The sequence below is a fragment of the Leguminivora glycinivorella genome, chromosome 7, assembly GCF_023078275.1.
Source record: "Leguminivora glycinivorella isolate SPB_JAAS2020 chromosome 7, LegGlyc_1.1, whole genome shotgun sequence".
Lineage (NCBI taxonomy): Eukaryota > Metazoa > Arthropoda > Insecta > Lepidoptera > Tortricidae > Leguminivora > Leguminivora glycinivorella.
The window spans coordinates 16,215,935-16,242,582 of NC_062977.1; the positions used below are offsets into that span (position 1 = coordinate 16,215,935).

Genomic DNA, 26,648 nt, shown 5'->3' on the forward strand with positions numbered 1-26,648 from the left:
TTTCGATATAATCTCTCAATCGTATCCAAATCATATTTTATGTTCAATAAAAAATGGATCGATTACACATTTCACGCGCGCGTGACTGTAACGTTATTTGTTACTTTCACGTTATAACAGGCAAGTGGTAAATTGTTCATACGTGAGATCAGATTACAGTAAAAACAATCATTGATTGTTAAACTGTTATTGGGTTCTAAGGTACTAGGTTTGTTTTTACATCATTCATCATTTCGGCCATTAATCGCCCACTGCTGAGCAAAGGCCTCTCTTCGCGTACGCCACTGATCTCAGTCCTGGGCTAATCTCATCCAGAAGTGCCCCGCAGTTTGTCGAATGTCGTCCACCCAACGAGCCAACGGATGCCAGGCGCTTCTTACATTCGATAGCGGTCACCATTCGGTCAACATTTTGGTCCACCTGCCATCACTCTGCCTGGCAACATGCCCCGCCCGGCGCTATTCCATTTGAGTTTGGAAATGACGTAACCCACGTCCTGCACCTTATTTTTACAATGTTTTAAAAAAATTGCGCACCTTATCTTATATCTGCGAGGGCCCTTACGGATACACTTCGAATTATAGGGATCTTTACTGTTAATACCAATAGTACATACTTTCGGTGAAGGAAAACATCGTGAGGAAACCGGACTAATTCCAATAAGGCCTATTAACCAATGGGATGAAGGTCAGATCGCAGTCGTTTTCGTAAAACTATTGCCTATGCCTACCTGCCTACGTCAAGTCTTAGGATTAGTTGTCACAGCGAACCCCAGGCTCCCATGAGCCGTGGCGGGAAATGCCGATGCCGGGATAATTCAAGGAGGATGATGACTATGCATACTTACGCCCGCATAGTCTGGTTCTTCCCAATGCATAGCCGGCTGGGAATAGGTACGCTTATTTCATGATGTGAGAGTTGTGTCTGTCTAAAAATGCGGCAAGCTACAATTAATCCCAAAGTTTAGCTGTGCGATGTAGGAAACTTTTGAAGAAACGCATAGCTGAGTACTGTCACCTAGAAAGTCCCATTAGATGATATTATTGTTGGGATTAACCAATTCCTCATAATTAAAGACATATTTTTTTACCTTACATTTAGAGGTTCATATTATTTATGTAAATAAATAAACTCCGAACAAAAATTAGTGAAATTAACGATTTACGACATTTTGTGTCGGACATTGCGTGAATTCCGCCAAAGAAATTCGCAGCCAAATTCCTAACACGTTAATGAAGAACATTACAGAAGAAAAACAAAACGGACAATAATAAATAAATAAATAAAAACTCTTGAAAAAAATTTTATATATCGGATATCACTATTTTTTACAATCTGAGCGATAATAATCTGAGCTCTGGACTTTCCCCATCTCAAATTGAAACCGCGCCATATGTGTTTTTTTTTTAGGAATGATCCTCCCTCACGGGATAATTTCCCGAAAAGATACGGAGTTGAATCTCTATAAACAGCCTTTTTTATATCAATAAAAAAATGTTTCATAGCTAAAACTTATAAAACAGTAGTTTTCCTTCATAAACTGTGCTGTGTGTAGTGCAGATTCCATCACTTCACGTTCCGATGATTTTTGCGATTCATACAATGTACACATCTGATGTCAGGACGGGTCATCTCTCTCAATGTATTGTCCTCAAAATAACTATAGTTCGCACACTCTTCAATCAGAGATAAACATTGAAACGGGATCTAAGAAACTGTAAAGGCTTGGGTGCAATTAACAAAAAATTGGGTTAAAATGGTGCAACGATTCATGCACCAATGCTTTAGTGGTTATGAATTACTGAAAATAACTATGTTAATTAGTACATTGATTAAAGTTACTTTGAATACGTAGGTAGGACCTCTCATGAACTGGGCCATTTTTTTTTTCAAAGTTATCCACCCCAATTTTTTTGTAACATGGGTATTTTTTACGCGATTCATACTCAGAGTCGCGAGGTCTTTCGATCTTGATAGGAGGAAAAAAATGTCCCAAGATTATTCCGTTACCGCCATACAAAATGTATGAAAAAATGGTAACGGAATGGGAAAAAACCTTGGGACACTTTTTTTCTCCTATTAAGATTGAAAGAGCTCGCGATTCTGAGTGGAAACCACATAAAAAAATCTAAATGAAAAAAAGTGGGGTGAACAAATTTGAAAAAAAAAATGGCCCAACTATTACATTAATGACATTTTAGGCCCACTTGCACCAACCACTTAACTCAGGGTTAGTGGGCTGTCAACTGTCAAATTCCATATAAAATGGTGGGTTAACTCTCGGGTTAACCCTCCATTTTCGTTGGTGCAAGTAGCTCTAAGCGAATTTGACCTTAATAAAAATGTCATGGATTTCGAGATTTGAGAGAGAGATTTGATTAGGTACTTACTTAAAATACTTGTAATGAAATATTTTTTTTTTATTTAATTCGTTATAATAATCAACTTTTAACACATCAACTTTCTACTTTGTTTTATTCAAGTACAAAACATGACACTGGCTCTAACTTTTTGTTTGTGCATGGAATGCATATTAAGTATTTCATTTTTATGTTTACAATGAATCGCAAAATACTAGACACTCAATTATTTTTAATTTTACCGTCATACAAGACGGAAAAGATTCCACATTTATGTTTATCACACATTTATATTAAACTATGAATACATAATTATATATATTTTATATAAGGAAATTACAAGTTCCTTTTAAACTAGGAAGTGTGCATGTACTATGCACATTATTATGGTTTTTATATGTATTTTTATTTCGTTGCTCTCGCAGCAATGGTATTTAAAATGACATCGAATGTGATCTAAATTCATTAATATACTTACCTTATTTGTTTCCGTTGGAAATGTGTTCATGTTGACGTGAGCTATTACTTTTTTTATAAATCGCTCTTTGTGTATCTTTGTAATGTAACAACCTGAAACATTAAATTTAAACAAAAGTAAGTGAATCATTAAACTTAAATAAGTAGGTAAGTACTTAGCAGTGGCGGCTGGTGAAAATTCATAATCCTACGGACTAAATTGACAAATGACTGACAGGTAAAATGATACCAGGAACAGCAAAATTAAAATAGGGAAGGGTATATGTCGATAACAATATATCGACAAGTTGTAAAGTACATACACAGACAAGTTTAAATCAAGAATAAGTATATTAGTTTCAAATAAGAGGTACACATTTTGGTTTGTTCTATGTATCTTCGAGGTAGTGGATGGATGCCACGCATTTTTACCCACTAGTTTTAAAACATAAAAAGGTTTCCGAGCCTGTAGGTAAAAAATAAAATACCATGTCCGACGATAATCAATTATCTGTCACGCTATGGCAAGTATGTCATAAATATCTATATAATTTTCGAATAATATTATTGCTGCTTCGAAATAAAAAAAATATCTCTAATTAGCGGTCTACAGACCTTTTTATCTGTCGAATACACAGAAAAAGTTGGTATATTGATTAGCCGATCAAATTGCCAATTTCATTGTCCCGTCTGGGTGCACCTTAAATCTACGATGTAATCATAATTTTAATATCGATAAGAACGACACTGGCCAAACTGTGGCAACATTCGTTCACACTTACTTGTCAATTTGGTCCGTAGGTTTATGGATTTTACTTAGGAAACACTGAGCAAAACGAATCCTACCTTAACATTAGGTACTTTACTAGTAATCAGTTTTAGGCAAGCCGGTGGGAATCGGCTGGACCAGCCGCTGATGGTACTTTTTGGTAGATTCAGTTCCACGTTGATGAGTTAGTTCAGTTAGTCAGTCAGTTTAAATACATACAGAGAGTCTTTATAGAAAGGAAATAGTTCCTAAAATCCTATTTTTATGTATCAACGCATGTCAATAGACAATATAACATATGTACTAGCAATCCTAAATCGCTGCGCGTGAGTACATGTGTTGTATTCGAGAAACGACGCGTGCGCAACCAAGCGTGTACGATTTAGCAACAAAAAAATTACAAGCTGTTTCATACGAGTTATATTTTTTTCCAGAAATCTCAAGTTTCAGGCAGTGCAAGGAATGATTGCAATTAGGAATGAAAATGATATAAACGTATGGAAACGGATTATATCGCGTATAATGAACATACGCGATAATATAATCCGTTTCCATAGTTTTATTTCGTGAGTACCCATGTGGTGACGGGTTAAGAATTTCACCACCCCCTTTCTTCCCGTGGGTGTCGTAGAAGGCGACTGTGGGATATGGGTTAAATTGTGGCGTAGGCGAGAGGCTAGCAACCTGTCACTGCAATGTCACAGTTTCGTTTTCATTCAACCCCTTGTTTGCCAAGAGTGGCACTATAACTTTAGCAGTTTCATGTGCTCTGCCTACCCCTTTATGGGAAACAGGCGTGATTGTATGTATGTATGTATGTATGTATTTCATGAGTAACTATCGCGGTAACCGAAGACAATATTAGGAATGAAAATCTTTATTTTATGCGTATTCCCATTGTGTTAGTAACAAAGTGTTACGCCGTGGCTTGCGTGGGCGACGGCCGCGCGATGGTCGCGCGACGGCGATGCGACGCATACGAAATCAAACCTTATCGATATGGAAGTATGAGACGCGACGGCGACGGTCGCGCGACGGTCGCGCGACCGTCGCCCACGCAAGACACGGCGTTAGTAACTACTTTATTTTAGCTATAATAAATATTGGAAAATAAATTAAAAGATAACATAGGTAACCACAATTCAAGCTACCAAGACCTTACTTTAACACTATAGATAGACTAACACATATCAGTCAATAAGCGTTTTGCTACATAAGAACTTTAAGATAGGTACGTAAAACATTATCTCTAGACTAATACGATGTGGATCGTAATAAAACGGTGTCAAAAACGACGCTTCTTCAGACAAAAATGGTATTGACGTAGCACGTGGGCCGTCGGTGTTTGTTAAAACCGGAAAACGCTCACCCTAAAATCCAAAAGATTGCGAAAATTCGGTTTATCTCAACATTATTTAATATGCAATACTGCAACACCAGTTCACAAAACTGTGGGCGCTCGGACACCAGGATTTTCCTTACCGCTTTCACTGTATGCGCGCGATTGCTCCACATCCTAAAACTAAAAGTCGTATGTCCTACATATTTCAAAGTGACATAGGCCGTTTTGATTCCGAGTGGTAGAATTGCATGATTACCCGAGATATCGTTGAGCAAGCGCTTTGATACGAGCGCTAACTCCACATCAAATGTTTTGCACTTGCAATTTGTATAAATCTTTGTTCCTCATCTAGAATTGCCTACAACTACAATTACTTATTCTATGAGGACTTTTATAGCTCTTTTAATAGATAGTATGTAGTAGTAAAACACTTAATTTTACAAAAAAAGGAATCATAATAAGAAAAACATCACTTGACATTACAAACACGTAATGATAAAGACGAACTTATCCCAATAAGGAACTTCTTACCATTTTTTACGAGTTGCATTTACAATTTTTTTAACGTATATTAAGTAGAAAAACCGGGCAAGAGCGTGTCGGGCCACGCTCAGTGTAGGGTTCCGTGGTTTCCCGTCCTTTTTTCAAAAACTGTTCTACCTATCAAGTTCAAAACAATTTTCCTAAAAAGTCTTTATAAAGTTCTACTTTTGTGATTTTTTTCATATTTTTTAAACTTATGGTTCAGAAGTTAGAGAGGGGACACATTTTTTTTTTACTTTTTTGTAGCGATTATTTCGGAAAATATTAACATTCATACATATAATCACGCCTGTGTTCCATAAAGGGGTAGGCAGAGCACATGAATACTAAGTTTCAGTGCCACTCTTAGCAAAAAGGGGTTGAAAGAAATCCAAAAAAATGATTTTTGAAAACCCCTATTCATTTTTAAATACCTATCCAGCAATTTCTCACACGTTAGGGTTGAAATGAAAAAAAAACACTCCCCACTTTACGTGTAGGGGTGGTACCCGCCTAATAAAACATTTTTTCGACTTTTTATTTTACCACTTTGTCGGCGTGATTATTGGTACCAAACTTCAGCTTTCTAGTGCTAACGGTCACTACCGCGGACGGACGGACGGACAGACAGACATGGCGAAACTATAAGGGTTCCTAGTGGACTACGGAACCCTAAAAAGTGGTAATGCGTATTTGCTGTGTAACTTAGAGATATGACATTAGTGTGTACCTGCATAACGATCTCGGGTTTAACAAGATGGAAAGGTTTATTTCGGCACCCTTGTATGTACAGGTTAACAGGCCCCGTAGCCGAATGGCATTTCTCCGACGCCAAACGAAAGCGATACGCCGCTGGCTCTGTCGCGCCAATACGCAAGCGCGATAGAGATAGATATCTACTAGCGCTTCGTTTCGTGAGCGTTTCGTGAGCGATTGTGCCATTCGGCTAGCCACCCTGGTCACATAGTAAAAATTGTGTTTTTGTTTATTACATAACATCATCGTCTAGAAAGCCTATAGAATTCTGAACGATTAAAATTAAACAGAAATGCAGTTTTTTCTTTATAGTTTTCTGAACACATATTTTCACTATACCTACTTAAGAAAATAAAATATTGACTTAGTACCTAGGTCGAAACACGGTAATTTATTATGGACTTGTGCAAATCAACGAGTTTTCCTTAGGTATAAACTCGTTTAAATCATTAAAATTCATTTTAAACGACTTTGTAAGCACTTTGTACTTAGCATGTATGTTTATAAACGTTTTTAAACCAACGATACATTTATTATTATTATTTTGTTTTAGACAGGCAGCTGATGCCGGTACCTACGTCTAAATCATAGTTAATTTTGCACGATTTCATTTCTTAGATAGTTTGTCTATTTTTAAATTGATTAACACTGGTAGAGTTCACAACTAAAAATATATTTTTATGTATTTAAGCCCTTGTCCTAATTCAGTTGTTTATGTTATATTTAAAAGTTTTTTTTTTTTATTATATTTTTTATTATAATTTACTTATAATAATATCAATATTTAATATTTAATGTCTTTAAGGGCCACTTGCACCAATGAAAATGGAGGGTTAACCCACCATTTTATATGGAATTTGACAGATGACAGCCCACTAACCCTGAGTTAATTGGTTGGTGCAAGTGGGCCTTAATATTGTGTTATGTTATGCCCTTTTATAGATTAGGTACAACAGTAATAAAACACATGTAATGATTAATTGCACAACTAAACATTAAAGCTTCAGACAGGTAATAAACCAGGTAGGTTCTTATCCTAGTTGTTTCAAATAATTATGTACCGGTTTATACATGAGTGAATCAACTTTTTCTTGCCTATTATTGCCATGGTTACGGTCCCCTGGGTCACGTTCGTTTTATGCAAAATTATGCTACTGAAATTATGCAAGAGTGCATGTAGTCCATGTTTGTAGGTGGCAAATTAAGGAAAGGGCTTGTCAACACCAGAAAAATGCATGTTTGCATAGTTTAAGTAGCATAATTTTGCATAAAACCAGCGTGACTCAGGAGGCCGTAACCATGGCAACAACAGGCAAGAAAAAGTTGATTCACCCACATATAATTACATACATATGTACCTACATAAACTCATGTCTGTATTCCCAAAAACAGTAATAGATGTACACGAAACTGTGCTACTTTTAGGGCCACTTGGACCACCCGCTTAACTCAAGGTTAGTGGGCTGTCAACTGTCAAATTCCATATAAAATGGTGGGTTAGCCCTCCATTTTCGGTGGTGCAAGTGACCTTTAGCAATAAAGGGGATGAAAGAAAACGAAATTGTGATATTGCAAACGAAATTGTGTTTATAAAGATTTACGTAGTAACCATCTTTGCATACTTTTGTATTTTCAATACTTATTGTATTATGTAACCTTAGCCTTACCTTAGCATAGCTTTGCAAGTGTTATGTATTTTTACTGTTCTAAATTTTATGAACCTCCAGGTCTTTTTTAGAGTAAGTTTGCATGCGTATATTTATATGCACCCTTTTCATATGTATAAATGACTGTATGTGTTCTAAATAAATAAAATAAAAATAAATAAATAAATTGCAGTCACAAGTTGGTAGCTCATCGTCCACAACACACCTATTGAAGCCATATCGCATAGCATTTCCTTCTACATCAAAGCAATTATTATTATTGTATACATAAATAAGCAATTATTATTATTGTATACATAAATAATACGTTTTCGTACGTTTTTAAACCAACAACATTATATAAATTATTTTATAACCACACGCGATCTAGATTTAGTATGTCTAAAGATTGTAAGCAGCAATAGCTGTACCGCTGTTGTACTAGTCTGTAATAATAATTATAGGCTGGATCAAGGGCCAGATGCAGAAGGCGGTGATCTTGGACACGGCGCGGATAGTCCGACGGTTCCTCTCTCTGTAGCCCCCTAACCACAGGCAGCTTGGTCCCTGCCCTGCTGATGGCGGCACCCTAGGTTAGGTTTTTTATAATATGTTTATATGTTTTTATATTGTTTTTTAAATGTTTTTATATTTTATTTTTAATTATATACATATTGTAAAACTAGTATTTTAAGAATAAAAATAAATACTGAACAATAATATGTATAGTCAACTGAGCGTTTTTTATTGATATTTTTAGTAGTGAATTGTTCGTTCTTTTTTTTAATTTTATTTTATTACAAGGAGATAAAACAGAAACATACTACTGAAGAATGTAACATGAAAAAATATACGTATCTAGTACAAAATGGATTAAAACGTTTCCTTAAAACATATCCCACTGAAAACATACGTGGTCTTAGAATCCCGAGCACTTTAATATCTCAATGAGAGAAAAACGTGCCCCAGAATTTCTGTACATTTTTGTTACTTTCCTATTTTGTTACCGCATAAACAAGCTTTATGACCAACAAAAAGTATCCCATGGAAATACTTACTATAAAATAAAAAATGGTATACGTGATTTCGGGGTTGACCATAGTAAAAGTTTCTCAGTATCAAAACGGGTTACAGTAAATGGTTTTCGTTAGTTTACATACTGTATGTAAAAAGTATATGGAAAATGGTAACACCTAAGAAAAAACGCATAGGACACTTTTTTTATAATGGGGGCTTAGTATAACGTCACTCTTCTGTATTATCATGATGCGTTCCGTTTGCTACACAGCGCAGCGTAAAGTAGGTATTGCTATGTTGTCTCGCGGCCTGTACATACACTACATACGACATAATCGTAGAATCAACGCTATTACATCAAAGAGATCCCAATACGTCGTTTTTTGTTCAAATTTCTCTTACTCCGGTACACACGCACCCATACTGTTCCCACGCAAATTATGTCACGTAATTGTGTGATCTTCTAGGTCTGTAGCCAAGAATACAACCGTTGACGCGCCGTATTCCGTGTTCCATCGTAGTTATCTCTATCTCTCTTTCTTATTGGTGCGACAGAGCCAGTTGCATATCAATCGCCACCGATTGCGCCTTTTGCTAGAGGTTTTGATTTTCTTTGAAATTACACGGATAATAAATATTCAATGCTTCATTTGTTCCATTCTATCACTTACAACTATTGTTATAGTATTTATGACTGCCGCTTTAGTTGCACGATACTATATCTAATAGGTTCTGTCGTAAAGTCATTGATAGAGACTTTACAACCTTAAATACGATAAATGGTATTTTTTGCAATACAGGTAGGTAAGTCTGGTACCCAATCAGGTAACAAACGGAACAGATGTTCTTTAGAAATGGCAGTGAATTGTCAGAACTTACCTGACGTGGTCATTTTATATCATTAGACTTTTTTATACATCTGTATTTATAAAAAATTTCTTCCACTAGTTTATGCCGGTAACATTCGACTTTAGTTTTAAAAATATAGTTCAGTAAATGGATGAGCGTTAAGAGGTGTAGAGGGAAGGGCTTGGAACACAATTTTTGACCCTGTAACTTTGTTGGAACTAGATAGGAGGTAAACATATCAAAAGTCCCGGACCATAGCCCTTCCGCTGGGAGGGAGGGAGGGGTTTAAAGGATCCATTTTTCGGTTTTTCATAAGCGGACATTTCGAAAACTATCAGAGATATTGACAAACTTTCATAGTAAAACATGTAGTAAATTTATTAAGCTTTAATATTGTAGAATAAGTCATGTCGGTAGGACGCATAGTTTCAAGGATAAACGCAATAAAATGGGTCCTTTAAACCCCTCCCCCCAGCGGGAGGGTTATGGTCCGAGACTTTTGATATGATTATCTCCTGTATAGTCCCAATAAATTTACAGGGTCAAACATTGTGTTCCAGGCCATTCCCTCTACACCTTTTTATTGACTGGCCTAATAGCCCTAGCATCATTGATAAGCTTCATTAGCACGAACAAAACGAACCGCGACAATCAGATCAACGTCAAATCACGTTATGATTTTTGTTGCTTGAATGCCACCGGTGATGTAACAATCTGGACAAGAAGGAAGCGACCGATGAGCGAGAACTAAATAATTGAGACGTCGATGACGATACGAGTCCTGGCCGCATAGACATACGAATTTGTACGACCCTTTGAAACAGTAGTACACTTAGTAGTAATAGGACTTTTTTTTCTATTTTAGTCATTGTTGGGAGTCAATCGGTTCTCGCTAGAGATACGGGCGGCCGGTTGCTCTTTGCTTGGTAACGGCTGGTTTTGTTTTGTGGTGTGGTGGTTTTAGAAGTAGATCCGGTAAGGTGGTAAGGTCAGGTAGGTAATTAAGGATTTGATTATGTTTTATAAAAGGTTTGGAGGGTGTCTATTATATATTTGGTGTAATTAATAAATGAAGCTAGTGTTTCTTCTTTGCCGGTTAACTGTTTTATATTGTAAGGCTGAATATTTTGATATTTTCCACAGATAGTCTCGTGAACGCATCTGGCATACGCGTATCTGGGACAATATTTAATTAAGTGGTCGATAGTTCGGTTTGTGACGTTGTCACATGGCCAAGCGTCATTATCATTTAAGCAGACTGTATACATTTATATAATCATCAACAGAGATGCAGCACCCCGTAAGCCATGCCACAACAAACAGCTACAACTGATACAGTGGCCAATGATGATGATGATGAAAAAGTCAACAGAAAAGAGCTGATCGCACTCTCCCACCTTTAGAGCGTTCTCCGTTGTCGGATGTAGGAAGGATGTCAAAGGCAAATAATCAAAGATGGCGCCGATATCCCATCAGATAATGTGAAAAGCCTCACCATAAATTTGGATCCCCAAAAGGTTATTTCTAGATCCATGAGAACGTAATATCAGATATTTATTTAGCCATAATTTTGTTCGATGTAATTACCGATAACTGAACATTTTAATATTTAGATTTAAATTTTATTAATTCATGTTTGCAATATCGTCAATGACCGTGAAAAATATATAGGTACAAAAATATATTTCGATCAGTGTAAGATGCCCCCCAACATGATGTATTCCCACTATTCATATGTCTACTTATTGAATAATACATGTGTCATTAGTATTAAAACAAAACTTATAATAAAAATTAACCTAGAACGAAGTACAAAACTAAAACTAATACTTACCTAAAAATAAAATTATTTAAAAATAAAAATAAATTTAAACCAACTAGGCAAGGTCACCGAGGTCTGAACCCGCCGGTAGGGTTCCCATAAGGCTAGCTGCGTTCCCCCTTTGGATCGCAATGCCAATTCGTTGGGCGAGGAACGAGCCAGCCCTATGGTCCCCGGTGACATCACAGATTTTTTTTGAAAGCTCCTTAATTAATTTGTGAGCGCTTGGGCACCACGGTCCTAGAGTTTCGACTGCAAATGCCGCAAATATATGATGGTCCGTGAGGGCTATAGGTACATACATACATACATACATACAATCACGCCTGTATCCCATAAAGGGGTAGGCAGAACACATGAAACTACTAAAGCTTCAGTGCCACTCTTGGCAAATAAGGGGTTGAAATATATAGGTATGTATAATTAAACTATGAAATCGAACGATAAACCATCAAAGAGTCGTAAGGTACGTTTATTTGTAATAACTGAGCTAAGCATTGAATAAAAAAAAACAAATGTTTGTTCTAAAAAGGAAACAATAAGAATTAAGACATAACTAGGTGTAAAAAAACACGACCCTTTAAAAAAATCGATACGTGCACGGGTAACCGGTCTGTATTGCAATCAATATACCATTACAAAATAATAATCCGAGTTATTGTACAATGTACACATACTTAACACATAACCAATTCCCGTCAACTACCATTTTAATTTTTTTTTAATCTTCAGCAGATGCTTGGTTTTCTGTCAAGTCAAATATTTCGGAGCATTTTTGAACGATAATCGATTCCTATTTTATGTGATTTACTAAATTAAATGACAGAAAATACGGAATTCTAATAAATTGTAGCAAAAATAAAATAATATAATTAATATAACAAATTTTGTCATCTACACAATTTTGTTGCTCAGTAAAATTGTGCAATATGTTTTAACTTCTAAGTTAAGGTAATCGGTCTCAACACTCTCAACAGCCAAAAGAGGCCTTATTCCTAAAGACGAGCGTTTTTTGCAAAATAGAACCTTTTTCATTCAAAATTATAAAGAAACTATAAATGATTATTAAAAAAATGATAATGTTCCTAAAAGTACATATCTTAAGCTAGAAAGTCAATTGGTACTACTTTAAAATATGTCTTCTTATACTTCCGAAAAATCAGTTTTTTCGGAAGACGTTTTCAAATTTCGTAGTGGAATAGCTCGTTTAGAATCGTGATTGTGCTGTTAAAAATGTTATTTGGGGTAATAAATGATCACAATCCTATTTGTTATATCCTGTACGAGTTAGCTAATACTTTGACATTTTAAGATTTACTTGAAATGGTGGATAAATAACCTTCCGTATCCTCCCCATTTTTTCGATAAAAAGAGGTTTACATTATGTATTTTTCCTGCGATTCCTGCATTTTTTGTAACTCTTAAATAATATTATCCTAAACTAGAACTTCTTATTGACCTATAAAAAAAAAATCATACATATAAGACATACCTTTCTGGCGATAGATATGTTTTTAAAACACCTAAAATTCGAATAAAAGACACTGTGCTAACGCGAGCCCGCTCAGTCTGCGCCGAGCGCTCGAAGACAACGGACCTGCGTTTGATCGTCCGGCGCACCTAGCTTTCGTAAGCAGCGCGATAGTTCCGAGAAGTGCCGTAAACTGCGACTAAACAAATCTTGATCCTTTTTACACCTTATGCAATTTTAGCATTCGACATGCTTTTCATATGATTTTGGATTTTAAGTTATACGTGAAGTTTGTTGAGAGTTTGAATTATTATTATATTTTGGGACCAGGATGAGGTTCTGGTTCTCATGATGATGGAGTCAGGCAGGAGATGTTCAACAGAACTGCTATTCTACTTATCATAACTCCACCATGTTTGGGCTCATTAGATTTGGGCTGATGAGCACCATCGATCTAGGTGAGGTCCAAGGTCTCATGATGGAGTCAGGAGGTGGTCAACAGAACTGCTATTCTCCTCATCATAACCCCATCATATTTGGGCTCATTAGATTTGGGCTGACGAGCACCATCGAACTAGATGAGGTCCAAGGTCTCATGACGGGGTCAGGAGGTGGCCAACAGAACCTCTATTCTCCTCATCATAACCCCATCATGTTCGGGCTCATTAGATTTGGGCTGACGAGCACCATCGAACTAGATGAGGTCCAAGGTCTCATGATGGAGTCAGGAGGTGGTCAACAGAACTGCTATTCTCCTCATCATAACCCCATCATGTTTGGGCTCATTAGATTTGGGCTGACGAGCACCATCGAACTAGACGAAGTCCAAGGTCTCATGATGGAGTCAGGAGGTGGTCAACAGAACTGCTATTCTCCTCATCATAACCCCATCATGTTTGGGCTCATTAGATTTGGGCCGACGAGCACCATCGAACTAGATGAGGTCCAAGGTCTCATGATGGAGTCAGGAGGTGGTCAACAGAACTGCTATTCTCCTCATCATAACCCCATCATGTTTGGGCTCATTAGATTTGGGCTGACGAGCACCATCGATCTAGACGAAGTCCAAGGTCTCATGATGGAGTCAGGAGGTGGTCAACAGAACTGCTATTCTCCTCATTATAACCCCATCATGTTTGGGCTCATTAGATTTGGGCCGACGAGCACCATCGAACTAGATGAGGTCCAAGGTCTCATGATGGAGTCAGGAGGTGGTCAACAGAACTGCTATTCTATTCATAAGACTGCTTGCACTTACATTGACATTATACTTTACATAATGCTATTAAACCTAATGAAGCGTTGTTTTATTACCTAAATCTCAAAACCCTCTAAATAAAATATGTATAGTAAGGAAGGAGCAAAAATTTAACCGCAGGCTTTCCAAACCGACGGTGTTTGATCAGCTACTTTTAGAACGAACATGTACATAATTTGATTTTCACCCTTTCAAATGTTTCTAAGACGCAATGTTTTGCACAGGTCACGTCATGCACAGTTAAACTGTGGAATGAATTGTTGCCAGCGGTATTTCCGGACCGATGCGACCTTCAAACCTTCAAGAAAAGAACGTACATCCATCTTAAAGGCCGGCAACGCACCAACACTTCTGGTGCTTCGGGTGTCCATAGCCGGCAGTGATCGCTTACCATCAGGCAACTTGTCTGCTCGTTTGCCTCCTATCCCATAAAAAAAACGTTTAATAATTTTTAAGAAAAAAAAACCGCCGCCTTTTGGGTTCTGATGAAAGCTACTTGCGAATGTTGGATTATGTACAAATACATACATACAATCACGCCTGTATCCCATAAAGGGGTAGGCAGAGCACATGTAGAAATGTGTAGGTATTTTTTAAAACTGCTTTTAATGCTTTAATTATTAAATTTTTTAAATCGGTCCAGTAACGACGGAGATATCGAGGAACAAACAAAAAAAAACAGACGAATTGAGAACCGTCCTTCCTTGAGAGATTTGAGGCGATGGTTAAAAAGTGACACAACATCATGAGCAGTTCCACTGCACCAAATGTCACTATTCTGGACGTAAGTGCATGCTGTTCTTATAAAAATATGAAAGTCACTATAACTGTGCCGTTTAGATTTAGGGAGTTCCGGTCTGACCATCATCAACAGTTCCACTGCACCAAATGTCATTGTTCCGTACGTAAATGCATGCTATTCATATAAAAACACAAAAATCGCTATATGTATGCCTTTCAGACTTGAGGAGTTCCTGGATTTCTCCAGGATCCCATCATCAGAACTGGGTTCTGATAAAAATGGGACCAATCAGTATGCATATACATTCAATAAAAAAACAGAAATCACTATTAAACTATTCTCTAATTTCAAGTTCCTAACTAAAATTTTCCTAATAAAAAAAAACAAATTGATCCCGATACAAACTTTCACCCCTTTTTCCCTCTACTAGGGGTGTAAATTTTCATAATCGATTCTTATCTCTTCGAAATTTTGTTAATGCAATCTATACAAATTTCGACTTTCTAGCTTTCGTAGTTTCGGCTCAGCGGTGTTGGTTGTTGAATCAATCAATTAGGAAACCTGTATTTATATATGTATATGTAGACTACTATACTTTTACTACATTCATACACCTTATTTACTACGACCATACCATGAACAGGAAATTCCCCGTATAAAATTGAAAATTATGTTATTACCAATTTAATTCAAAACTATCAAGATTATTTGTGTCGGCGTTGAAACGCGCGTTGAGTTGCAGGTGCTCGCGTACCGAGCGCCAACGCCATCTATCGATGGCCGTTTCGTGAAATTGATGAGCGCTCTAAGGAATAAGGAGTCTTAACTTAGAAGAAAATTTTACTTCATGCTCTAGAACATAAAATGCGATTTTATGTCGTCTACACACGACATAAAGGTGCACTTTTTGAGCATAAGAACTGAAAATGTTTTTCTCAGATTCCTTTTCAATATTTCATAAACCACTCTGTACAATTTTTCAATTTGTAGTTGTCGTTGTTGCCAAAACATGTCTAAAATAAAAGCAACTAATTTTACCTTTATGCAAGTTTTATACAGTGAACAATTTATAGAATCTAGCTTATCAAATATTCAAGGTGCAGTTTTTATCTTTTTAAATTATTAAATATTGACCTAATTTAAAAGATATGATCATATAGTTCCGCTATTCTAGCATCACACATGAATCAAATTGACAATTTTCTAGATTAAATAATCCTAAAATTGATTACTCAGTTCATCATAAAACTTAACGGTCATAAAAAAAACACAATATAATAAAATTATAGTAAATTAAATGCGCTTTATATTTGAACTAGGTGCAATTAATTACCCATAAAAATATTTAAACAACACTTAAGGTAGTGAAGGGCAATACATGGTAATTTAATTTTTAAACTGACCTCGATAAAAAACGTTCACTTACAAATTTTAATTAATAATTCCAGTTCCTAAACGTGAACAGTTTATTAATAAATCGTGTATTACTACTAGATTATTCACACTGGCATTTATTTATTCAGTAAAATATTTAACTGCCATTTTTCAAACAAATATGAAAGACCCCGGCTCGTACCAATGAGTTTTTCGGAACTTATGTGCAAAATGTCATTTGATATTTGCCAGTCGCTTTTCGGTGAAGGAAAACATCGTGAGGAAACCAGACTAATTCCAATAAGGCCTAGTTATAATCGAGTCCCCAGTTGAGATTTGTACCTTATGTATAAAATATACATTTGCATATAACTACATTTGTATGTATATCGTCGCTTAGCACCCATAGTACAAGCTTTGCTTAGTTTGGGGCTAAGTTGATCTGTGTAAGGTGTCCCCAATATTTATTTATTTATTTAACTTCTTATAAATACATAATTGACCTTTCTGGTCATCGCTCTTATATCTTAGTAAACATTTATTATGATTTTATGATAGTACTCGTATTTATTTAGTAAACCTGAAAACCGGATAATCAGTATAGGTACAGAGACTTGATCAAGATCTCTACAAAGATATATGTGTGAGTACGAGTAAATTTCAGGTCCTATTTTACACTGATATGATGGTTTTATTCTAACTCTTGCACCTAAAATATGTCTCTTTTCGACCCAGTGGCTGACTGGTAATAATTCTTTAAAACACGAAGTCCACGATTTGAACTTCATATGTATAAAGTATAAGTAAATAATAGTACATTACGATACAAGTGCGTAAAAAAGGAAGTTCGAAACGAGTGGCGATAAATTAAAACACGACCGAAGGGAGTGTTTTAAATCGACACGAGTTTCAAATTTCTTTTCGCACGTGTATCGTACGACGTTTTTCAGTACAGATGACCCTCCGAAGTTTCGACCTGACATAATAAATGTAATGTACCACTTCTCGCACTAGTGCGTAAAAAACACACCATCTGTACTGAAAAAACAGTTTTATCGTATTATAATCTAAAATTTTGCGCTTTTCCATGATTCCCATATGGCCACGAACGTTTTAAAACATCTTCATGTTAATTTTGCCACACAACGCATACATATAAAAATCGTTAAGACAGTTAATTGTAAATTGAAACTGTGAGATGAGTAATTTTACCCATTAGCGGCTCTCGCTCCACTTTTTGCTCCATTGGTAATAATATAGCTATCAGATGCGTTCCTATGAAATTTTATACAAACGGGATCTAGTCACGGTCTAGTTTCTTTCTAGAATAAATAAATTGAGTACGCTTAAACATACATGGTTAGATAGAAATATATCATAACTGTTGGTGAATTTTACTTGACTAGCCGAAAACGATCGTTAAAAAAATAAGCATAAGTTATTTATTTTTTGTTTAAAACGGTTTTATTGAAAGGACACCACTAGTGGTACTTGCTAAGAGTGTAAACCTAAATCGAGTTAGTTGACCGAGCGATAGGTAGTTACTAAGATCATAACATCTTCGATACATACATATTTTCCGCGTTGTTCGCCTGATTCTTGTAAAATTTTGTTGATATGCTTCATAGTTCCATATGTATTTGTCATCCTAGTTTCGGAAGGTATAAAAATTAAATGACTCAATTGGTTTTTCGCTATAACAGTGGTACAAAATTTTATTTTACGCAGACATTTAAAGTGTTGATGAATAAATAAAATCAATCATCTCCATCATCGGTCAAAACATTAAAGATTAAGTATCGAAGAACTGTGTGGATATTCCTGTGTCTATGCCAGACGCAAGTTTATGGTTACACCAACTCTCGGCTCGATTAGATTAAAATAATAGCCACGATGCCCAATGTGCGGACATAAGGGCATGAGTACACTTGCCATTTTAGTACTGTGGTAACAATTATTGTATGAATATGTATGGTAAATGTCACACTACATGTTTGATGAAAATGTACCTAAATTAATGCGTTAATCAAGCGGATTAAGTAGTATCGCTTCCAATAATTTATAAAGCCATTCTATAATTAATAGATTTTTTTAAATAGATTAAAATTTTCTTAAATATAATTAAATATAGAAGCTCACTTGCTTGATGATGAACACAGCAAATGGTCATAACATTTATGTGATAAAACTCGACGAGAATTTAAAAGAGGCCTGTTGAAGAAGTACGATAAATAAAAAAGACATTCTAATGAACACAAGTTAAATTATAATCTATTGAAAATATTTCAACTTGTGCTGTCTTAAAGTAGTCACACTACTATGTATATAAATTAAAACCGAAATAAATTACACATATGAAAGAAAAAGTGACCAAGTCCTCTGGTGCCTGAGGCTGCCTCAGGCACCAGAGGACTTGGTCACTTTTTCTTTCATATGTGTAATTTATTTCGGTTTTAAAAAAGACATTACATACATATCCCTATATTTTAGTTACCATTGGATCTAGTCCCAAGTACCGGCTAGAGAGTGGGAGTACCGACCCCGCGCGCCAAATGTTTGCAATTTCCCCATTAGCAAACCTCAAAGCCAAGGAGTCGCCAAGCAGTCCGGTCAGTAAGTAGGAAGGCCAAATTTTATTGACGTTTGAGTTAAACTGCCGTTTCAATCAGGAGCGGGTTATTGGCCATTTTCTCTAACGATAAAGTAGGTAAAATAAATCACTGTTTTCGCAGCAGTTCCTTATCGGTTAGTACAAGCTTTGATTTAACTTGTGACGATAAATTAGTACCCAGGTAATATGATTTTAAAGCTCTAAACCAGCGGTTCTCAAACTTATTTTCCCATGGAACCCTTTTAGAAAGTAAAACGTCTGACGGAACCCTTAATTATTTTTTTATTGCAATCTTTATTTTAATCTAATCACTAGATTCTAATGTGAGGTATTACATGAAACTGTTTTTTATTTTTTAACAATTGGTGAATATTTGGTTTTATGGAAGAGAGTTGTAGTTCCATATCAGGTACCCAAAATTCTCACGGAGCCCCCAGAGAGGCTTTGCGGAGCCCTAGGGGTCCGCGGAGCACACTTTGAGGATGGCTGCTCTAAACGATTACATTTTTGTATGTGGAATACCAACAATGCAATACTTTGGTACAATCGAGCTGATTTGATGATAGGTATAAGTATCCAGTGATAGGTATAAATCGTTGAGTATAAAAACTTATAGTTAGCAATAAACAACTCATAGCAAAAATGAAATTTTGAACATTACCTTTGATTTCCAGATTCCAGTGGGTCTAGTCCTAAGCATTCCGACTAGAGAGTGGGAGTACCGACCCCGCGCGCCAAATGTTTGCAATTTCCCCATTAGCAAACCTCAAAGCCAAGAAGTCGCCAAGCAGTCCCAGTAAGTAGGAAGGCCAAATTTTATTGACGTTTGAGTTAACTGCCATTTCAATCAGGAGTTGGTTATTGGCTATTTTCTCTAATGATAAATTAGTTAAAATAAATCACTGTTTTCGCAGTACTTCCTTATCGGTTAGTACAAGCTTTGATTTAACTTGTGACGATAAATTAGTACTCAGGTAATAAGATTTTAAAACTCTAAACGATTACATTTTTGTATGTGGAATACCTACAATGCAATATTTTGGTACAATCGAGCTGATTTGATGATAGGTATAAGTATCCAGTGATAGGTATAAATCGTTGAGTATCAAAAAGTATAGTTAGCAATAAACAACTCATAGCAAAAATGACATTTTGAACATTACCTTTGATTTCCAGATTCCAGTGGGTCTAGTCCTAAGCATTCCGACTAGAGAGTGGGAGTACCGACCCCGCGCGCCAAATATTTGCAATTTCCCCATTAGCAAACCTCAAAGCCAAGGAGTCGCCAAGCAGTCCCAGTAAGTAGGAAGGCCAAATTTTATTGACGTTCGAGTTAAACTGCCATTCCAGTCAGGATGCGGATAACACGCTTTTACTGAATTAATTTGGCCTTCTTGACATTAATGTTTCCGCAGTGTTTTATTTTCTTTTATTGTGGTAAATTGATAATTTAACATAATTATTTTATGAGTAAGTACTGGCAAATGTATAGCTGTTTGATTGGTCAAATCGTACATACTTAGTGTCAGATTTTTAGTACCAGGCACTTTTGTTATTAGGACAATTGAGAAAGCAATTAACTTAGTTCTGCAGTGTCGAAATGTGCGAAATCTGAAACAATAATGAAGAGAACGAACAATAAATTAAGTATAAAGATGGGATAAATGTACGTACGAATACTTATGACAGAGCCTGTTTTATCTAAGTTGATTATTTATTCTGTAGGTTACCTATCCAATATTTAAAGAATAATAAATATTTCAAATATTATTCCTTTTTAGGGTTCCGTACAGTCAGCCAAAAAAGTGGTTTACCAGTTTCCGACCTTATGTGTTTCAAATAGAGTCGAAAAGTGGTAAAATACTCTTGGCTGACTGTACCAAAAAGCTACAAAAGGAACCCTTATGGTGCCACTCTGTCCGTCTGTCTGTCACATTACTAAATATCTTGAGAACTACTTATTTATAATCTGGCTAGATCTTGCAATTTCGGCCATCAATTTCGTATTAATACAATTACCAGAGATATCATGAAGTGACTAAATCTATAATATGACTACAGTTTTGCACCTCACTGTACCTACTTCGTAAATCAGGAACACCGTCATTATTCGTGTGGACCCACAATTGAGGAGTGTGTATTCAAAAGGGCTTAGTAAAGTATATTTTCTGTACAGAAATAAGCCCTTTTAAAGATATCCTGATCAATTATCTGATTACTTAATTGCAGCTTATGAGAACGTTAATACTTGATTGACAGTTGCTGCTGACATGACAATGGTTGAACATTACTAAATTACAATTTTATGTAATTATGTACATAGAACACAGTTGTTGCAAAAAACAATCAAGATCAACCTGGGTTAAATTAAATTACAAAAATATGTAATTTATAAATAACTTACATTGTTATAAGTACCACGATCTCATTTTTACAAAGTACATCCTTGTTACTCATTTTGTAACAAACGTTTATTTTCAAATACTTACCTGTACCTACATATAAGTACAAAATTGTGATACGATACTATTTTTAAATTTCAATACTATAATACTACATGATGACTCACGTGACTTGCGAAAAACTCACGTGAGTAACAAATACAATGGTAAAAAGGAACCAAGGTACCCGTACCCTTGACTAAATGCAGAGGTGTGTAGTAGTATGTTCCATAATCGTACAAATATCTATGAATATACAGACAATTTCTGAAGTCAGGAACGCGTGGAGGTATGAAGCTGAAATTTATATCAATTACTCAGGTCTACTGTCCCTTGAAGCTGTGAAAAAATCAAACTTTTTACAGCCGTTTAGCAAATTTTATTGCTACACGTGAACTACTACGAAGCAACGTCAACGAAAAATTACGAAAACCATAAATTTTTAGTTATACATAATATATTTTTTTTAATAATTTTAACCTTACTACCCATTTCCTCATAAAATACCAAATACTCAGGTCTATAATACCTTTAAGCTGTAACAAAATCAAACTTCTATGTCAACGTAATTTTGCAAGTACTCGCAAGGGAATCAAAATTGTACTTCCAGTCGACCTAGAATCTTGAAATTTTACGTTTTTAAATATGAAAATTGTATTGAGAGATCAATAAACTAAACTAAACTAAACTACAGTATAACAATCCAAAATGAATGGAGAAATTCCGATGACAAACTATGTGTCGTGAGGATTATGCTTTTATATGTATAACGGACAATTTCTCCATACATTGCGTTCTTATATCTGAAACATATTGGGCAGCGCTTTCGGTTAATGCTCTGTGCCAACCTGATTTGTTCTTACAATTTAATTTACATAAAACCTTAACAATTTATATACCTAAACGTTCCGCATGAAAATCCGTTCAGTACTTTTTGAGTTTATCGCGAACGTAGAGACAGACACACAGACAGACACGGCGGGGGCTTTGTTTTATATGTACCTATAAAAAGATAAATAACTATACTAGTAATCATAGCAATCCAAGTGTTCCATAAGACTTAAGCACTACCATTAACTGGCAGCAATCGGCTCGCAACGATTGTGCGTCCAGTGGCTCGGTTGATGACTGTCGGCGCAATCCGTCAGTTATACAACAGTGTGTTCAGATTGGTTGCGCAAACGCAGGGTTAGGACCAGTGCAAAGTGAACTCAGGGCTAGAAAGAACTAGAAACCTGATAGAAAGAACTAGAAGCAGTAATTGCAAATATATGCCTATGAAGTTCGCTTGGTATAACTCGATAATTTTTGAGGTAATAACGTTTCGGTATGATTGATTGCTGCGTTCAAAGAGTATTGAATATTATAGAAAATTACTGTCAAAGTAAAATGTGTAATCAAATCACAGTGAATAGACCATCTCACGACACAGGCTTAAAACTTTTGAACCTCAGTTTTGACAATTTGGCCCATTTATTAGCTTGAGATGTGTTAAAATGTCAAATATTATCTTGGCCACAGTACCTTTTTCATTATGGTTTTGAGGTACGTTTTTTTCTTAGACTTTATCCGTCTATACGGAGTTACATGTCTTTGCTGAGTTTTAACAGATGTAGCTGGAAGTACTGGAACAACTGCGGTATGAGCGTTCTACAGTCATACTTCTAATGACTCTTCAGGCAAAATAAAAATCAGGCAAAATATTAGTGCATTGCAGTCGACCTTGCTACGCCGATGACTCGGCAGTTATTCATCTAGTTTTTTTTAAATAGGCGGTTGACCCTAAGTCGCACCTGATGGAAAGTGAAGACAGGACCTAAGATGGACATCGCCGGTTCATAGCCTATTCACTCTAGCTTTAAATAGACCGGGGTATATTTTTCAGGGAATACTGACGAAGGAGCGCATTCCATCCTTTGCCACCAGACTACTGTTATGTAGAGCCTCAGGGCATCTCCAATGTTCTAGCATATGATTAGAGCGACAGTATCTCACCGTGTCTTTTTGTCTAATTTTTTTAATGAGATAGGGATGCGTAGTCTACTTCGCGGTGACATATAATCCCGCGTCAATCATGTTCTAACTCTGCTGGGATCTGCAGGGCAATCATGTCCCTATCGCACTTAAATAGTGCGATAGGGACGGCCCGATGTTTTATCGTTTATCGCGCGATTGTAATTGCCTGCCTGAAGCTTGAAATAATTACTACAATTCGTGATTCTGCTCTTGCGCTGATTTTCTTCGTCGACTCGTTAAGTAATTGTAATGACAGCAAAATGACGATGGTATCTAAAAAGCAACTGGCCATCTTAACAAAACAGTCGGTAAAAAATCGGTTGTAGGTTTAATTGACTATCTGTTTGGAATAAAAATAGATTACGTTTGTACAAATTGTTTTCCATCAATAGATAAACGCAGCAGTGTAACAAACTAGTTTATAAAATGTATGATGTGAATGGAATCTAAGATTATTGAGCTCTACCTTTATTTTTTAAAGAGTATTGGCATAAAACTGAACTTTTTTATTTTATAAATCGGCGCACAAATGTAAATCTAATATAAGTTTGCGCATAATCGACTTTAAATAGCTAACAAAAATTTTCGATAATTTGATTACATTCTATTCGACTTTATGCTTAAATATAAAACATGTTTTTTTAACATTTTCAATATTATGTCATGGTCTATTGTAAACCAAAACCACCCACATGGCACTAGAGGAAGCATAAACTATCAGATTGCATCTTGCGGGTCGTTGGTCACGTACGCGGTTCTTGTGGCAACCAGAACCTTTTGTTCCTACCCATAAATGTACAACTTTATACTTTGTTATCTAAAGGGGTTGAGTTACACTTTAAAGGGGTAGCCGATTTTAGAGGTATTAACCACCGAACACAAAAACGATGGGGTGTTATAAGTTTAATGTGTCTGCTGTGGTGTCTGTCTGTTTGTGTGTGTGTCTGTCTGTGGCATCGTAGCTCCTGAAAGGATGAACCGATTTAGATTTAAGTAATTTCTTTTGTTTGAATGCTGAATTAGTCGGGAGTGTTTTTAGCCATGTTTGATGGAAATTGGTCCACTATGTGGGGGGGGGGGTTTGTCAATGTAATTAATGGTTTTAGTTTATTTTCAAGCATAAAATATGTCGCGAATAGGTAGGTAGAGGCATAATTTGATTTGAAACCATTCGCTGAAGAAAAAAATACTAGTAGGTATAAATAACGCGAATGATTTTTTTTATTGAATACAATTTCAATTTCCAAGCAATTCTATTTTATTGTCGCTATTACAAATTGCTTTAGTAGTAAATTTCAAAATCACCATCAATCTCAGTTTTCGGAGCACCGTAAACAGCGTGACGCAGGTACGTAGTATTAAGTATACACACCAAATAAAAATACGGAGAATTCCAGACAATGAGAGAAAAAACAAAGTTCATAGACTCTAGCTAAATCCTTTAGGGCCTTCGCAGCGGGAAGTCGGGTCCTTATCTTAACTTTTTGAGTAGAGGGAATGGAGTGGGGCGGCGCAATGCCACAACTCTGCGCACCGCCACCGCCGCCGTACGCGCTCGCGCATTCGAATTTCGAACGAGTCCGATTCCATTTTCAAACTTTTAAAATGTTTTCGTTTACAGTGCTGAGGTGAATCAGTGAATTACATCGGTGCTTGCGATTGTGCTTTGGAACGCATATTTTGTGAAGGATTTATTTTCGAGTGGAGCGACCCTTTGAAAATTTAAGGTAATTTAAAACTTTTATTTTTTTACTTAGATTCAATCGAAGTTAATGCATACTATAGAAAAAAATCAAAAGCGGGTAGTTTTTTAATATTTTTAGTACTTATTTGTGTAAATGCCGGAAAAAAAATGTGAACGGGCAGTCAGGCAAGTTGCAATACCGTGCTGTCAACCTGTTGCACATTGCAATTTGAGGGTAATTACAACACACGTCCAGTGGCAGACACTTTCACGACGTTGCATAGAAAAGGGTATCTAGAACGATATCTATACTTCAAATTGGCTGCTTATGTTGGCCGTAATGGAAAATCGGTGTTTTCACTTGTCAAGACCTTGCGGGCAAGGAGAACGCAGTCTAAATATATTAATAGGTGCATAATATGTAAGTTTCCTTTAAAGTTCGTGTTTTTACTTACCGCTTTTATTTAGGCTAGTAAGGTATAAAATAAGTAGTTGATATTATGGTAATTTTCCGGTACGTAAAGCCAAATTGCTTCAGAATAAAAAGTAGATTGTAAAAAAGGATACCGGAAATTATCTGGCACTTTGGCTCATCGTATCCGTTTATACGTCGTTTTGTTACCGAAAACCTTTTTAGATACGTAAATAGCAACGATTTTGTAATTTTATATACAATCGTTTTTGAAGTTTGTTTAAGCGAATATGACTTTACCTAATACACAAAATAAAATGGTATCGAATTAACTTATAGCCTTCTTCGAACTTTTATAAACGATGATTATTTATATGGTACCTACGATATGGATTGGATATGCCATATGTCCGTGAGAAAAACTATGAGGCGAATAATTGAACTGTAGGCTATTCTCCTTATACTGATCAACATTTGTTCAGTGACTTTTAAAAATTATGAAGTCTTTAAATTTTTAATTTTTCATACAAAATAAATATTAGCTTCAATGTACGCCATTATTGTTGTCATTGACGTTGTCTGTCACACTTTAGACTTAACAGAATTCGCAATACATTACCTCTTAGAAAAAACTTTCAAGGGTGATAAAAATCAAAATACAAGTTATTTTTAAAAGTCGCCGAACAAATGTTGATCAGTATAAGGAGAATAGCCTAGAGTTCAATTCTTCGCCTTTGTTACAGGCCCCACTCTGTAGATTGCATTAAGAATTATCGATAATATGTTTGAATGAATTGATGACGATAGATGCTCATCATATCGCACTTACTTTATCAAAATACTCCTAAAAGTCGTAACTCGTAAGTTAAAAACTTGTATAATTGCATGTGGTCAAAGCGGACAACTAATCCCAAGATTGGATTTTTTTTGACTAATATTTGAGTTTATGGATACTCAAACCTGAATTTATTTTTTTTTTTAATTAAGGTAATAAAACTTAAATAACAATTATAAATAATAAGCTAACTCTAAAATAATAAAACAACTTAAAATTAAATTACAAACGAATCTAAATTAAAATACATCTAAATATGCCCCCG

At 35.8% G+C, this 26,648-nt stretch overlaps 1 protein-coding gene across 1 annotated transcript in view; it reads left to right on the forward strand.

The window, feature by feature from the left end:
* The first annotated feature begins 24,998 nt into the window (after window positions 1–24,998).
* Window positions 24,999–26,648, forward strand: part of LOC125227720 (patched domain-containing protein 3) — a 91,349-nt gene continuing 89,699 nt past the window's right edge. The window contains 1 exon segment of the mRNA XM_048132022.1: window positions 24,999–25,179. The gene's annotated coding sequence lies outside the window, so the exon portion shown is untranslated.